The sequence below is a fragment of the Calypte anna genome, chromosome W (genome assembly GCF_003957555.1).
Source record: "Calypte anna isolate BGI_N300 chromosome W, bCalAnn1_v1.p, whole genome shotgun sequence".
NCBI classification, from domain to species: Eukaryota; Metazoa; Chordata; class Aves; order Apodiformes; family Trochilidae; genus Calypte; species Calypte anna.
In genome coordinates, this window is record NC_044276.1 from 14,555,408 (window position 1) to 14,565,778 (window position 10,371).

At 41.6% G+C, this 10,371-nt stretch overlaps 1 pseudogene; it reads right to left on the reverse strand.

Annotated features, from left to right (window-relative positions):
- Positions 1–4,172: 4,172 nt before the first annotated feature.
- LOC103527957 lies at positions 4,173–5,491 on the reverse strand (annotated as a pseudogene).
- Between the last annotated feature and the right edge of the window lie 4,880 nt (positions 5,492–10,371).

Here is a 10,371-nt window from a genome sequence, read left to right on the forward strand (position 1 = left end):
TCTCAGCCTTTGTTTTGCCGTTATGGGTGTGCCAGAGCAGATAAAGACAGACAATGGACCGGCCTATATTAGTAGCAAGCTAGCTCGGTTTTTTCAACAGTGGGGAATTAAGCATATCACAGGCACTCCCCATTTGCCAACAAGTCAAGCTATAGTAGAAAGGGCAAATCAAACATTAAAGGATTATCTAATGAAATTTACAGATTTGCAAGACCCACAGGAGCGATTGTCAAAGACTCTATTTGTCTTGAATTATCTGTGTATATTTGGGGAACAGAAGTTAGCACCAGCATATGTTCATGGGACAGTGGCCCAACGAGCAGAGTCCCAGGAACCCCCACTATATGTTACTTATAGAGATCCTGCAACAGGTATATGGCAAGGACCAGCAGAAGTTAAATATCTAGGTAGAGGTCACATGTGTGTTTCCATCCCTACAGGTACCTTGTGGTTTCCCAGCAAGTGGACCCGGCCAGCACCCGCTAACCGCGGTAGCTCCACTGAATCCAAAACTATAAGCTCAAGAGCAAAGACGGCTGTATTGAGTGGTTAACATGTTCAAAGACAAAGACTGCCGTGTTAGCCTCATTATAGGTTTAACCATCATCTTGGGTTTTAATTGCCTTGCCTTCCCGAACTTTGACCCTCGACGGAATGGGTTACCCTTATGCATCAGCTTAACATTACTTCCTTTTGTGCCAGTCTAGCGACCCCCCAATCACCTTTTATCACGTGTTTAGTTGGTGTACCAGCCTCTGAAGGAACTTGGCCAGTGTTTCAAGCAGCTATGAATCGCACACAAGTGCAATTTCACACTGAGAGTTTATGTCCTACCAAGGCCAGCTTAGTTGCGTGTTTAAGTGATTATGACACTTGGGATGATCGTTTGCCTGTTGGGCCCGATCCCCAAGAATTAAGCCTTATAGACTCTCTAAATGCCACTTATTGTTTTTGGATGAGTAGCTCGTCCGTTGATTGCACAGAAGGTATGGGAAGACAATGTGCTACTACCAACATTTTCCCAATTGACAATTTCAACCAATGGTGCAACTATAACCTCCACGGTGCTACTAACCCATTGCCTGGGACACAGCTCCCCGGGAAATTACCAGCATGGTATTTTTTAATTTGTGGAGATCGGGCATGGTCAGATATACCTTCCTGTCCCATTGGAGGGCCTTGCACCATTGGTCAATTGAGTTTAGGCATGCCTCACGCACATCCGAACAGTACCCATTGTGTGTGGTGGAAGCGAAGCCTGGCTCAAACATTAATGCAAGAATGTGACAATGATGTTAACCTCTGGTCCAAATGGCAGGTGATTGTTACTTCTATCTTCTTGCCAGGAGCAGCTGCCACTCGTGCACATCGAAACTTGGAGAAACTGAGTTGTTGGGTGGTAAAGCATGCTAGTGATACCAGCAAGGTGTTATCTGAATTAGCTGATGATTTATCTTCTGTACAACATGCAATATTAGAAAATAGAGCTGCCGTTGATTTGTTTTGCTTTTAGCTCATGGCCATGGTTGTGAAGATTTCGACGGTATGTGCTGTATGAACTTCAGTGATCATTCTAAATCAATACATAAGGAGATACAACAGTTAGTTGAACATACTCAAAATGTCAAGCAAGACACAGGATTCTTCGGCATAGATGAATTAGTCAATTGGTTTGGCCTCACGGGATGGCTTCAAAGTTTATGTAAGACTGTTTTGCTTGTACTTTGTATTATATTGATAATGTTTGTGTGCCTTAGTTGTATGTTAGCAATACTTAAGAAGCTATTTACCAAAGCTGCTAATATGATTGTACAAAAAGATAAAGATTGTGAATGGTTACACAAGAAGTATATTAAGAAGTCATGAGACCCTCAGAGACTCCAGGATATATCACAAAAAAAAAAAAAAAAAAAAAAAAAGGTGCTTACACTCCAGCTAAAAGGTGCTTACACTCCAGCTAGACTTCGCTCATTATGAATGTAGTGATTGAATGTTACAATCCTAGGTCTTTATTGCATTTTAATTTCGCATCTATGAAGGAACTAGGACTCCATCGTGCTGTGATCTGGTGGGACTTGGAGACGCTTATAGGGGCCCGCTCAACAAAGATTCCATCGGATAAGCCTCTCCTATCCCTCCTTTGGCTTTCTGCACTAGTGGATGCCAGACCTTCCTAATATTGAACAGAGCTCTGTTTGAGAGTGCGTGTGTATGAGTGATTGTGTGAAACGGAGACACGTCATGAATGTGAAGTCGACTTATACGTGATTAACGGAATAAAATCCGGTTGATAACCTGTTAACCAATTTGTTTGATTAATTAACCAAGCAGTTTTTAGACTGTTTCAAAAAGGCATTATGATATTGATTGTATTCTTAGGTTCTGCGTGTTTTGTTGTTTGTATTATGTTTGTTTAAGAGTTAGCACTGCAAAAGTGTTTAACCAAAAATGGGCTTGTGCAAAAAGAAAAGGGGGGATATGTCGTAGAATGCTCTCAAATGCTCCCGAAAGGTAGGGGGTGTGACCCCTTTGCCGTGCCCAACCCCATGTTTGAGGGGCCAATGAGATTGGCCCACAGTCCTGTGCTACCTGCACCAGGGATTCGCTGTGCTACAGATAAACACACCGGGTGTCCAATAAAATGTTATGTTGATGTTTGGTGGCGGGGGTGTGGTCACAGAAACACTATATAAGTGAAAGTTACTGCGCAATAAAGTTGAAGCTTGTTTGCCAACCATATTGGTTGCTTTAGTTTTCCCTCACCGTTTTCCAACACCTAATTTCCTCCAAAATCTCTCTGTTCAGCCAGACCAGTTGCCTTCCCTGCTGGATTGCCTTTAGGCACACTGTGACAGCCTTCTCCTGTGCATTCAAGACTTCCTTCTTGAAGTATGCCCATCCCTCCTGGAGAAATAATTTTTTTTTTTTTACACTTTCCTTTGTGCACTATTTTCCTACTCTCCATATGGTGAAGCATCATAGAAAAAGCATTATAGAATCAGATGGGTGGGAAAGGACCTCTTATATCAACAACCCTTGATCCACTTCCGCAGTGGTTGCTAGACAATGGCTCTGAGTGCTACATCCAGTCTCTTGTTAAAAATCTCCAGGGACAGAGAATCCACCACCTGAAGGCACTGAAGACCTCAGAACTGAAAAAGCCTCACTGCTGTGACCAGGATGGCAGGTTTACATAATTTTTTAAGGAAACAGATTATAAGGAGACAAGGAAGTTACAAGTTCTTGAATTCCCAGAAAGTTCCTTGAAGTCACAGCTTGGTCAAAAAAAAGTATAAATACAAAAATTAGCAAGCAAGTTCAGTTGTAGGTATGTGCAGTCAACAGTTATCAGACCAGTAAATGCTCCAGGAATAGTGAGAAAATACTGCACCACACATATGCCCTGTAAAAAAATATTAGTGAGATCATCTCATAGCACAAAAAGAAAGAAATGAACAGGGGGAAAAATCTATTAGCAGGCCTACAGAGGTTTGAAAAAAAGCATGCACAGGAAAGATGCCCTTACGCTGCCTTATAACCCAGGAAGAAAACAGGGTTTGAAAGAGCATTTTCTATTTATTCTGGTCCATGTCTTCCCTTTCTGATTTGTTTCTCCTTTCAGCTTCCCAGCACTGGGAGCTCGCATGCTTCGAGCAGTGAGCTGAGCAGTTGCTCCATCCTACAGGTGAGATGTTTCAGTGCTTCAGGTGAGAGGGCTATGTGACCCTCCTGGACCAGATTTCCCCATGTTCACAGCAATCTTCCCCACACCACCATCCATCCAAACTATTTTGGTTTCGTCCTCTTGAAACCTCTGTCAAGCAGAGTTGTATTTAATGCTGGAGGAGGAAATATATTCAAAAGCCACAGGGAGCTACAGCAAATGTCTGAGAAGGAGCAGCTTGTCTCAGAAAAGAAAACTCATGACAGATGCAGGGAGAAAAGGAACAGATGTGCCGAGTGGCTGGATGCTAGATATGCCCTCTGATTATGCTCCAATCCCCTGAGGCTGAGCCTACTAAAGCATCTGGGTATTACTTCTGCAGATTGACTTTAATTGGCACAGTTACTGGAAGCTGTTAATAAGGAAAATGAGTGTGTTGTTGTGCATACATTTAATTGTGGGAACCTACAAAAGTAGGAGGTAAAATCTTGCCCCTTTAGTTGTATAATCAGAGTTTCCAAGAATTCTTGATCATGACGATAAAATAGATATCTGTGTCTCTTGAAGCTCTTAGTCCTGCATGGTAGTTCATGAATTCTTCTGTTGTGACCTTCCCATTTTTGTCATAGGGTGAATCAAAATTATCCAGAAATGCCCTAAAAAACTGATCTTTAGTCCAGTCTCCATTTTGGTATTTGGGGTGCTCCTTTGCACTATACATCATCTGTAAGCGTTCAATTGTTATGACACCATCTACAGTCCTATTGAACTTCCTAAATGCCTGCATGATGATCTCTTTTCTTGCATTCAACATGGGAGGTCTCAGTGTGTCCTGGTTTGGGCCAGGATAAAGGTGGTTTTCTGTTTCTGTACTTTTGCTTTTAGCTAAGTCCCTTGTAAGTAGTCTCTCTGAAATTAACAGCAAGTTTCTCAGACAGTGTGTGCTTCTATGATTGATAACACTTGATGTTTATAGTTCCAGCCAGAGACTGGTATGCAGAGCCAAGGACACTGCTTTCCTCAGCTCTGAGGAAAACGTTTTACTGTCCAGGAGGATAAAGAGGTCCCACCTGAACCCTCCTTTAGGGAGGAATGGACAAGATAGATGCCAGAATTGACCAAACAGAGTATTCCATCCCATATACGTCACACTCAGTATAAATTTGAGGCATCACGTGGGCCGAGCCAGATCTTTTCCTGCTTCCCTTCCTTCACCCGGCATCCTGGAAGGATCCTGTCTGTTCGTTTGCCTGTGGTCCTGATCCGTGCCAGCCCATATCTGTGTGTTCCTGCCTCCAGTTCCCGACTACTGCCGACTCCAGGAGTCCAGCCTGGACTTTCCCAGGGCTGCCCTACAGCCTCGGTGGTGACGTGAGAGTTATTGGGGGAGAGGGGAGAGGAATGTGGTTTCCATTTTCCTGTATATTTGTATATATTTAGTAATTTTTCCCTATTTACCATTACTGTTTCATTAAAGTTGTGTAGTTTAGTTTCCAACTCATAAGTCTCTCTCCCTTATTCTCTCTCCTTTCTTCATTGGGGGAGAGAGAGATTAAAGAGAGCGTCTGTTATTCGGTTTAATTGCCGGGTCAGTGTTAAACCATGACACAGTGTAATAAGAAATTTTTCAATATCAATTGTTCCACTGCCATCTTTACCAAATATCCAGAAGATCTCTTCTGCTTCTTCCTTGTCTATCGTCATAGCATAATCATTTCATCGTTTCACCACCTCTTTGAAATGGAGGATCCTGCTGTTGTCATCATCCATAACCCAAAATACTCTGCCAAGTCCTTGCAGATGCTTACAGATGCACTTGCTAAACATTGCAGACAGTTTTTCACTAGGGTCAGTTCTTCCTTCCAACCCTTGCCATTTTCTTTTGTGACTTTGGGAGTGTGGCTGGCGCCCTTGCCAGTGAAGACAAAGGTAAAGAAGCCGTTGAGAACCTCAGCCTTGTCCCTATCACTTGTCACTAGTTTTCCTGTTTCCTTTCTGAGGTGGCCCACACCATCCCTAGTTTTCCTTTTGTTGTCAATATACCTATAGATATTTTTGCTATTCCCCTTGATCTCCCTGGCTAGATTTAATTCTAACTGAGCTTTAGCTTTTATAACCAGGTCTCTTGCTGCTTGGACAGCTTCCTTCTATGCCTCCATTCTAGATGTTCTTTTTTCCATTCCTTGTAGAGTTCACCTTCTAAATCCTCCATTTCTCCATCTAGAATTTATCACCAAGGGCTGTGGCCAGTACAGCCTCCTTAGAATTGAGGGCTGCTTCAGTCTCTTGCAGTTTGGCTTGGATTCCATTAAGATCAGAACACTTTTTTGTATATCCACCAAACAGCTGTTCCTTCTCGCCACGGAGCTTGCACAGCTCGATCATCAGCTTGGCCCCCTGCTGAGCCATGTTGACCAGGCTCCTGGGAGAGTCTGCCATCTCAGCTTCGCTTGATTTTGTAGGAGGATCTTTTCTCCTGTCACTGGAGACATGAGACCAGGCAGAAGCAGAGTTTGACTTCCCTGTCATCTTGTCTAGCTTGCCTGGGCCCTCAGATGCCTCTTCCATTGTGGGCCTGATGAAGGTGGAAGAAGAAAAGGTGCCAACAGCATCGTTGTCCATAGCTGGCAATACCAAACCAACAGAGACTTCCTGCTTCCCATACAGCATACAGTTAGAGAACCAAGGTGTCATCAGCACAACTTGCTCGCCCTTCAACAGTTCAGTATTGCCAGTGAAGAAGTCTGATAGGGAATGGAGATAAACTGTGGACTACCGTGGCTTGAATGAAATAAAACCACCAGTGAGTGCTGTGGTACTTGACATGTTGGATCTCCAGTACCAGCTGAAGTCCAAGGCAGAAAAATGGTATTCTACAACTGACATTGCTAATACATTTTTCTCCATTCCCTTGGTGGCAGAGCGCAGACCACAACTTGCTTTCACCTGGAGGTGAATCCAGTATACCTGGAATGGACTGCCCCAGGGGTGGAAGCACAGCCCAGCTATCTGCCATGGACTGATCCAAACTGCACTGGAGAAGGATGGGGCTCCAGAGCATCTTCAGTACATCGATGATATCATTATCTGGGGAGACACAGCAGATGAAGTATTTGACAAAGGGAGAAAGATAATTGACCTTCTATTGGAAGACGGGTTTGCCATGAAGAGAAGTAAGGTTAAAGGATCTGCCAAAGATATACAGTTCCTGGGAATTAAATGGCAAAGTGGAAATGCCACATTCCTATGGATGTGGTGAATAAGGTAACAGCCATGTCTTCACCTACCAGTAAAAAAACGACAGAGGACTTCTTGGGTGTTTTAGGTTTTTGGAGGGTGCATATTCCATCATACAGTGACATTTGAAGCCTCTCTATAAAGTAACTTGGAAAATAAACAATTTTGTATGGGGCCCTGAACAAGTACAGGCATTTGAACAGAGAAACTGAGAAATTATACATGCCATGACTGTGGGACCTGTCCGAACAGGACCAGAGATAATGAATGCGCTCTAAACTGCAGCGGGGTTTGATGGTCTGTAATGTCTTGGAAATGGCAGTAAATTTAAAAAATAAAACAACTGTTTCTTGAATCATCAAAATTAAATCCAAGCCACTGCTTTTTGCTCTGAGGAAAAGGTTAATCTCAGGAACAGGCAGTCCCTTCTTTTTGACAGGGCAGTAAATTAAAAAAAAATTGTCTTTAGAATCCGTAAAATGCTGACTTCTGCTCTCTCTAAAAAGATGTCCCTTTTCTTTCTTATGATAACAGCTACCTGGAATTAATAGGACTAATAAGATAAAATGCTAACCAAGAATGGATCCTGATACAGTTTCCAGACAGGTAATGCATATTGGTATCAAATATAAGAACTAAAGAATTCTGGGGAAACCTGAATACAAAGGGAAGGCCTGCAGTTAACAGTTTCAGTCGCTGGAAATTACTGATGAGAAGAAATTTTTTACTATAAATATTCAGAGGAAAATTCAGCAGCAACAATAAGATGCGAGAACGAGCAGCAGCACCACCATCAGCTTCAAAGAGACAGCGACCCTTGCGGCAAATTTCCTCTAGGTGAAAAGAATGATAATCTGTCCCCTTTTTTCTCCTTTTCTTAAAAGCTTCTCCTGCTCGTGATTCATTTATTTAAAAACCTGTTTTCTTGCATTATCTCCCAGTATTAACCCCTTCTTAAGACTCCTCACTAGTGTGGTTTTCTTTTTTCTCTTAAACAAACTGTTTTATTTCATTAAAACTTTAAATTTGGTTACTTTTGTAATTTGTGTGGTGAATGTGCGCAGTGGCTAATATTTCCTCATAAACAAAATATAACATTGTAATAGTTACAGAATGTAATGGACAGGAGAAAAAAGGCATGAGCATTAAAATAATCTGTGCAGAGTTTCTTCACTTGTTTTTTGGTTTCTTTATCAAGAGTGGTGTGATCTAAAGATTTTAAAGTTTCAGCAATGGTGTCAAATCCTCCCCTTTTATACTGTTGGTAAAGCATATTGTAAATGTTTTCTTCTGAAATATAATTATGGTTTTTGAGATGTTCCCAGAAGGGACATATAAAGAGACTTTCACCAAATTCTTCCTCCTTGTAGGGGGAAAAAGTTCACTCCTGAACCCCACTGGTGCTAGTACAAACAGCTTCAGCATTTATTTTTTTGAAGTAATTAAAATTTAGAATTTTTAATTTTTTGGCTTTTTTAGGAGTTAGTTTTGCAATTTGAGTGTGAGATAATGAGCAGGCTCTAATATTTTCATCAATATTTTTTAACACCAATTAAAATTTCATGGTCCATAACAATTATTATTTTATATTTTGTTTGTGAGGAAATATTAGCCAATATACGTTTACATCCTACAAACTGCAAAAGCAACCAGCTTTATGGTTGGAAAGAATTTCAATGGTTTATTTCAGGGAAAATGACACCACACTAAAGGAGTCTTAGGAAGGAGTTAATAGCGGAAGAGAAACACAGAGAAAACATTTTTTTAAAGAAATTAATCATCCTGGGAAAAAGACTTAAGAACGCAATAAGCGTTCTTTTCACCCCTGAAAGTATCACCTCCTTGCCACTGGGACTACTGTCTATTTGAAATCACTGGTGAAGGGTGCTCACTGCAGCTCCTTAGTGCTGCTTCCTGTTGCTGGTTGTTGCTGGCTCGCTTCTGTCTTTGCTGCTGCTTTGCTTCTGTTTGCTTCTGATTTTCCCCTTTTTCCTCTGAATTTTTATATTAAAAAGTTCCTTTTTCTCATCAATTACTTCCAGAGGTTACAAACTGGTAAATGCAAGTCTTCCCTTTGTATTCAGGTTTTCCGGGAATTCTTTAGTTCTTGTAATTGATACCAATTTGCATTACCAGTCTGGTGAGTCATTCCGAGTCATTCAGGAGTCATTCTGATCAGCATTTTATTTTTTTAGTCCTGACAAAGTAGGGGGGTCTGTTGATGGGATCAGTTTATTTTTAACAGAGCAAACTATGCCAGTGCTGCCACATGCTAACTTGCTTGTAATTTTGCTGATTCAAGATTTTTAAATTTTCAATGTATACACAATACACCGTGACATCTTAATTGGCATAGTTGGCAGGATAACACTGAGGAAAATATTGAAGCCTGATAGTAATTTCACACTCAAATTTAAAAATTAACTTTAAAAAACAATTTAAAAATTAGCAAAAAAAATTTAAATTCTAATTACTTCCAAAAATTAACACAGAAGCTGTGTTAATTCTGGCTGAATTGGGAGACTCTGAAAGAAATTAGGGTTAAGAAGAGGGCCTACCAATTATGGAAAAAAGGGCTAACTACTCAGGAGGAATTTAGGAATACAGTTAGGCTGTGTAGAAAGAAAATTAGAGAGACAAAGGCACAATGTGAACAGAATCTCGCCACCTCTGTGAAGGATAACAAAAAGTCCTTCTACAGATACATCAGCAGCAAAAGAAGGGGCAAGGAAAACATCCATTCTTTACTGGACACAGGTGGGAATATAGTTGTCAAAGATGAAGAAAAGGCTGAGGTATTTAACACCTTCTTTACCTCAGTTTTCAACAGAAAGACAGGTTACCCTGAAGACAGATGGCTTCTGGATCTTATAGAAGGTGACAAGAATCTAAACAGCCCCTCTGTAATCCTGAAGGACACAGTCAGTGACCTACTGAGATGCTTGGATCCCCACAAGTCTATGGGACCGGATGGGATCCATCCAAGGGTGATGAGCACAGACCCTATGAGGAGAGGCTGAGGGAGCTGGGGCTGTTCAGCCTAAAGAAGAGGCGGCTCAGGGGAGACCTCATCGCTCTCTACAACTACCTGAAAGGAGGTTGGAGCCAAGTGGGGGTTGGTCTCTTTTGCCAGACGACTTTCAACAAGACAAGAGGGCATGGTCTTAAGTTGTGCCAGGGGAAGTTTAGGTTAGATATTAGAAAGAATTTCTTTACGGAGAGGGTGATCAAGCATTGGAATGGGCTGCCCAGGGAAGTAGTGGATTCTCCATCCCTGGAGATATTTAAAAAGAGACTGGATGTGGCACTCAGTGCCATAGTCTAGCAACTGCAATGGTGGTTCAAGGGTTGGACTCGATGATCTCTGAGGTCCCTTCCAACCCAGCCAATTCTATGATTCTGTGATTCTAAGCCATTTGTTCTAGCACCAGTACGTTCAGGAACAGACTTTTTCCTCTTACAAGAAAAAT